This window comes from Rutidosis leptorrhynchoides, chromosome 2 (genome assembly GCF_046630445.1).
Source record: "Rutidosis leptorrhynchoides isolate AG116_Rl617_1_P2 chromosome 2, CSIRO_AGI_Rlap_v1, whole genome shotgun sequence".
Lineage (NCBI taxonomy): Eukaryota > Viridiplantae > Streptophyta > Magnoliopsida > Asterales > Asteraceae > Rutidosis > Rutidosis leptorrhynchoides.
In genome coordinates this window covers 163,009,481-163,017,100 of record NC_092334.1, presented here as the reverse complement: position 1 = coordinate 163,017,100, position 7,620 = coordinate 163,009,481, and positions in this window count along the sequence as shown.

Here is a 7,620-nt window from a genome sequence, read left to right as displayed (position 1 = left end):
GAGCATCAAAAGCCGTCTGGTTTACTTCAATAGCCAGATATTTCGCAGTGGAAGTGGGAGTGTATCACTATAGATTTTATTACTAAGTTGCCCAAGACTTCTAAAGGCAATGATACTATTTGGGTCATAGTGGATCGTCTTACTAAGTCTGCACACTTCTTACCGATCAATGAAACCGAAAGAATGGACAAATTGTCACAGCTATATATCAAAGAGATTGTCTCTCATCATGGAGTCACTATCTCTATCATTTCTGATCGCGACAGCCGATTCACTTCTAGATTCTGGAAATCTCTGCAATCTGCTCTTGGAACTCAACTCGACATGAGTACTGCATATCATCCACAAACTGATGGTCAAAGTGAATGAACCATTCAAACATTAGAAGATATGCTACGGGCTAGTGTTATCAATTTTGGCAAAGGATGGGATAGACATTTGCCTTTTGCTGAATTTTCTTACAACAACAACTATCACTCAAGTATTAAGGCTGCACCTTTTGAGGCCTTATACAAACGACAATGAAGATCCCCACTGTGCTGGGATGAATTAGAGGACAGATAGTTAACTGGTCCTGAAATCATACATAAAACTACAGAAAAAATCGTTCAGATTAAGAAACGATTAGAAACTGCCCGCAGACAAAAGAAGAGCTATGCTGATAATCGTCGGAAAGATTTAGAATTCCAAGTTGGTGATAAAGTTATGTTGAAAATATCCCCTTGGAAAGGCGTCGTTAGTTTTGGTAAACGAAGCAAACTAAGTCCGCGTTTTATTGGACCTTTCAAGATTACTGAAAGAATTGGTCTCGTGGCGTATCGTTTATAATTACCTTCTGAGCTAAATAATGTACATGATGTATTTCATGTCTCGAATCTTAAAAAGTGTCATACTTATGACACACTCGTTATTCCTTTGGATGATATCCGCATTGATGATAAAATGCATTTCGTTGAAGAACCGATAGAGGTTATGGATCGTGAGGTTAAAGGCTTGAAACAGAGCACTATTCCTATTGTTAAGATCTGTTGGAATTCACAAAGAGGTCGTGAGTATACCTGGGAACGTGAAGACCAGATGAAACGAAGATATCCCCATCTTTTCTCAACCGCTGATGCATCCGAAAAATCCATCTGAAACTTCGGGACGAAGTTTAAATTAACGGGGAGGTACTATAACAACCTCACTTTTCTATTCTAAAATTACTAATTTACCCTTAGGATTTCATTTTTTGATCCGGTATACTGTCATTAGGGTTGATATTCAGATTATAAATGCTCGTACTAAATAAACCCTAACCCTAATTAATGACATAAAACCCTAAACATTAATTAATATCGTAAACCCTAAACATTTATTAATATTATAAACTCTAACCCTAATTAGTAATTAATACTATAAACCCTAATATTATTCAAAACCCTAACCTAAATAGAATTTAATAAATTAAACCTTAATTCTTATACTAATTGAAATATATGAATTATTAACATTATGTATATACATATAACCTACATTAACTTTGTAATAATGAAATTGTTATATAACTAACATTATAAAATAAATGTGACAAATTATAAATAATGAACCATGGAATAATTAAACTAAGAAAAAAATGATAAACTAATTAAATGATAAATTTATAAATTTAATTACATTAGTATTAAAAAAATCAAATAACACATATGTAGTATTATTAATTTCAAATATTAAAGATAAATAATGAAGGAAATTATTTTTAGCCAGCAAAATACATCTTAGATTTATCTACAAAAAAAATTAAAATTAAAATAATATATATATATATATATATATATATATATATATATATATATATATATATATATATATATATATATATATATATATATATATTTTTTTTTTTTTTTTTTTTTTTTCTCGGCGGAAACATTTAAAAAGGAGGATAAATCATTTTTAATTTTTGTACTAAGTCATAATGTATTTACAACAACAATTTGACTACATACATAAATCAACAAAAATAAAGCAAAATATCCCAAAATTTTTGCAAAGTCTCACGATTTTTAAATTTTTTTATTTATTTTCCTTTTATTTTATTTACTAAATTCTATCCTATAAATACAACACTAGTTCATTTTTTTATTCACCAACACACTCAGTAAATTTCTCTCTCAAAAATCACAGCAAACCTGAGGTATTATTCTATCCCATCGAATTTTTTTTTATTTTTTTTGTTTCGGTTCATTTTTTTATTTATTTATAGCCGATTGGGTTTTAAATTGACAATAAATTAAAAATCAATATTAAAATCTATATGATCATACTATAATTAGTGTTAAGTAATATAGTATGTTATTAAATTATTTTTATTAATTATATAATCGTATTATAATTAAAATACAATTAAAAATAAAAATTGTATATATACGAATGTATATTCGAGTTAAATAGGAAATAATATAATTGATAAAATAATTTTTACTGGTTTCTTAATTATTATATGATATAATAGTGATCAAAAATAATTATTGTAAAAATTATAAATATTTAAAACGAATTATTAAGTCATTATGGAATATATATATCGAATACTATGTAAATATTGAAATTAATTGTTATAAATACTTATATTGTGTTATGATAATTTTACAGAGGTTATTAGACTTATAAAAATTATTGGATGAGAAAAATTATTTAATATACTCCCTCCGCCCCATATTAATAGTCCATCTTTCCTTTTTCGTCCGTCCCAAATTAATAGTCCACTTCCATAAATGGAAAAGAATAATTGGTTAAAGTACATTTATACCCTTGCTTTATTTAAGTAAGACAAAAATATAGGTAAAAAGTAATGGGTAAAACTGAAAAGTAAGAAAAAAATAGACAAAAAATACATGTGACAGTCACTTTTTCTTAAACTATGTGTTTTTTGTCTGTGGACTATTAAATTGGGACGGAAGAAGTAACATTTTAGACATTTATTCTATATTTAAATTGTTTTCTGAATTATTTTAATACATAATACGTATTTAAATTAAATAAAAATATTCATATCAGCAAGATTTACTTGGAAATTATTTATAACAGTAGTAGTACTTATAAAAATAATTATAATAATTTTTGGAATATTAGTTATATTTAAATACGAATTAAGTATTAATTAAACACAAAAACTATATGAAATTCGTAATAAAATATTAAACAGTACCAAAAATATTTATAAACATTTTTTTGAGATTATTACTCTAGTATAAGGATGCAAAAATTATAAAAATAAATATATGGGTTGATATAGTATTTTAAATAGAAATTCTTTGTATTTTATTTTAAATGGAGAGAGATAATAAAGGAAATAAAAATAAATAGAAAACTGTATTAAATCTGATATTATGAAATTTTTATATGACTATTAGGATGTATAGATACTGTAAAAATTATAAAAATTAATTCTAAATTTGTTTATCCTATTTATGTAATTATAGGCCGAATAGAATGGATAAATGATTAGAAAATATTAAATATATAATATTTCAGTATAAAATTCATTTTAATAATCTTTATAACATCTTTACAGAATATAGAACCTGTAAAAAAATATAAAATTATTTATTTTGCTCAATTTAATATGTATTACCTAATTAACTTTGATTAATATAAACTGAGAATATATATAAAGAAAAGTAGTAAATAAATACAAAAACTTGATAAATTATTTTTATAAATTATCCTACTGATTTGTATAATTAACTAAGTTTATAAATATTATGAATATAATATTTAATGAATTAATTATCAAATTAACATGTATTAGTATAATTTTTGGTTAACATGCACATATATAAAACATATACTAAATTAATATTATTATTATAACTTATGGAGAATTATAGACTTATAATTCAAAATTATTTAATCGATTAATTAATTAACTAAGTATACTATATAATAGTTATAAAGATAAATAATAAATTATAATACTTATAATGTAAGTTAATAATGATAATACATTACTAATAAATACTTATATTATAACTTTCTATAATACTTTAGTTATTATATAATAATTAAAATTTAATAATAATTCATAATACTAACCATAGTAATACATTATTAATAGGTAATTATAATGTAACTATTAATACTTTTATTATAAGTATGATTTAAAAATAAATAATACGTCATTAATAAATAAATATAATATAACTTATAATATAATAACAACATATAATGTGACATAAACTTAGAGTAAAAGTTAATCAAAGATAACGTATAATTCATGCGAACTTCGCCGCTACTTACGGTCGTAAGTGAACGATGTATAGGTTGTCATTTATGGGTAAGCTTGTAGATCTCGAATGTCATGACTTAGATTCCGATCAAGATTCTTGGGCCCCCGGTTACATCTGGTCATTCCTGACTTATCTGATAGCAACGAAGTTTGAGTAAAGTTATACAACGTCTTGCTAAAGATTATAACCCGAACTTTCTATAACTAGAAAGTTACTATAAATGGAAACTTTCCATAAATAGTAACCTTCCGTAAATGGAAATTGTTTTAGAAGACCATCACTATTAATATAGTTACTATATACTTTTGTCTGTTAGGAAATATCTGATCATACGTTCTATCTCTAGGTTGAGATCTCGGTCACGTCCTTCCATTAGATTCTTTCATTTGTGGAATAACTCTTCTTTGCTATTAAGGTGAACTTCATAGCCCCGTTTTACATATTTATTGATTTTTATAAATCTTGAGGTGAGACACATGCTTGCATTTTAACTGATTTACCCTTTAGACACAAGTACTTAAACTTTTTGAAATGCAACTTCATGAGACTTTTATTAACTTGTATTGATTATATCTTTACATGCAAATCCCCACCATAATATCGTTAATTGCTGGAATTAAAATGTTGCAAGAAAAATTATTGTGAGTAGGCCTATTGAGAGCGACGTCTCTACCCATTGACCGATCGTCAAAGGGGTGCATAATAATGATTACCGACACATGTACATTGTCAGGGGTTAATGTTTAGCTCGATATTATAACTCATGGCATATTTATTATTTTGATGTTTTAAATTAAATCTTGTGGTCTAAAACTTTATTGATTATATAAACCTATGACAACCATTGTGTTGACATTTTTAAGTATGTTTGTCTCAGGTGAAGAATAGCTTATGTGCTATCATATGTTGCCTTGCTAGCTGATGCATTGAAGTCCACATATTTATATCTTAGCATTTGTTAAACAATTATTAATTACATTTGGGTGTATTATGTAAAACATTATTTCATTTTTGCTGCAATAAAGTTATTGTTTTTATAAAACATCTCATTTAGAGTCGTTCTCGCTTATATACTTGTGTTGTGATATTGTGAAGTCATATTTACCCCTGGCCCTATTTGGGGATGTGACAAAAGACTTGTGTTGTTGAGATTTGTGTCTTGTGTTAAGATTGAAACAAAAAAGAATCTAGGACAGCGTGGTGTCGCGGTGCGACGTGCCCATGTCGCGACGTGACCATTAGTATATTTTGAATGCCGAGCATTTTAAGAGACCCGACCTTCTGGAAATGAGTGGTGTCATGACACGATCATGCAAGGTCGCGACTGATATTGCTCATTTACACTACGTTTCTTACGCAATATCTACCTCATTTTACTTGGTTTTGATCTCCATTGTGCTTTAAAAGTGAAGAAAATGGGGAAAGTCGCGTTCTAAGCATGGCTGCAGTCTTAAGTGTGAAATTGGTGTAAATTGACCAATATGTTGTGCAAAAGATCAAGAAAACCGCAAAGTGCTGAAATCTGACCAAGAACGACGTTCCATATCATGGAAATGATGTTCCAAATGCGAAAACGACGTTCCAAATGTGAAAACGACGTTCCAAATAAAGGAACGACATTCCATGAAAGGACCCGTTCATATACATCATAAACGATTCACAATAATTGATTACATCGCGAGATATTTGACCTCTATATGATACGTTTTACAAACATTGCATTCGTTTTTAAAAGACAAACTTTCTTTACATCAAAAATTGACGGCATGCATACCATTTCATATTACATCCAACTATAATTGACTTAATATTAATCTTGATGAACTCAATGACTCGAATGCAACGTCTTTCAAAGTATGTCATGAATGACTCCAGGTAATATCCTTAAAATGAGCTAATGCGCAGCGGAAGATTTCTTTAATACCTGAGAATAAACATGCTTTAAAGTGTCAACCAAAAGGTTGGTGAGTTCATTAGTTTATCATAATCAATTATTTTCGTAATAGTAATAGACCACAAGATTTCAGTTTTCATAAATATCCGTACACTCGCAAGTGTTTAAAAGCATTCTATAAGTTGTAGCCACCCGGTAACAAGCCTTAACGTTCATGTTTTACCCTCTAAAGTACACCAGATCAGGTATGTTTAAAATAACCTCGAAGTACTAAAGCATCCCATAGTCAGGATGGGGTTTGTCAGGCCCAATAGATCTATCTTTAGGATTCGCGCCTACCGTACATAGACAAGTAGTTTAATGTTACCAAGCTAAGGGTATATTTCTGGTTTAAACCCACGTAGAATTAGTTTTAGTACTTGTGCCTATTTCGTAAAACATTTATAAAACAGCGCATGTATTCTCAGCCCAAAAATATATTGCAAAAGCAAATAAAAAGGGAGCAAATGAAACTCACAATACTTTATTTCGTAGCAATTATGTATATGATGGCACTGAACAAGTGCAGGGTTTATCTCGGATTCACGAACGTATCAATATTGTGATTCAATATTGCAGAAAAGTACGTAGACGCAACGAAAATGATAAACGTTAGGTTGACCTCACGAGCAATACCCTCGATCAATACCCATAACCTCCATAGCTATAACCCATAATTTCCTAAGCTCTATCACGTTTGAAAACTTATTTTGAAATCGTCTGAGTATAACTCCGTCATAGTATTTTATGTATACTAATAATATCTTGAAATAATACAAAGAAAATATATATATGTAATTCGATTGAGAGAGTTTAGAGAAATATATTTTCAAGTTTCTATAAAATAATAAAACATATTCAATTCTATTTATAATAGATTTTTGAATTATTAAAGTGAATTATTAAAGTATGAATTATTAAAGTGAATTATTAAAGTATGAATTATTAAAGTGAATTATTAAAGTATGAATTATTAAAGTTAAAGTAAAGTAAAAGTAAAGTAAAGGTAAAGTTAAAGTATAGTAAAAGTATAAAACTATATACGTATAATACGCGTATAAATATATATAATATTAATTTAAATCGTTATATATATTTAATAAAATAAAATATAAATATCGTTATCTTTATCATACTGGTTAAGTAAAGGGTTGTCAAAAGTGGTTCTAGATATTTATAAAAGATATATACGTTTTAATAATAAAGTTTTTTTTAAACTGAAAACGTTTTTTGTACTTTTGAAACTAAATCAAATAAATATGATAATTTTGTTTTCCAAAACTAAATATATTTAAGAATCATTTTGTTAAAAGGTTAAAATAATGGAAATCGTTATACCACAAAACATTTTAGAAAAGTAGAATTATATATATTCATAATAGGTTTCAAGTTTTTAAATTACAGTCTGTTGGTGAA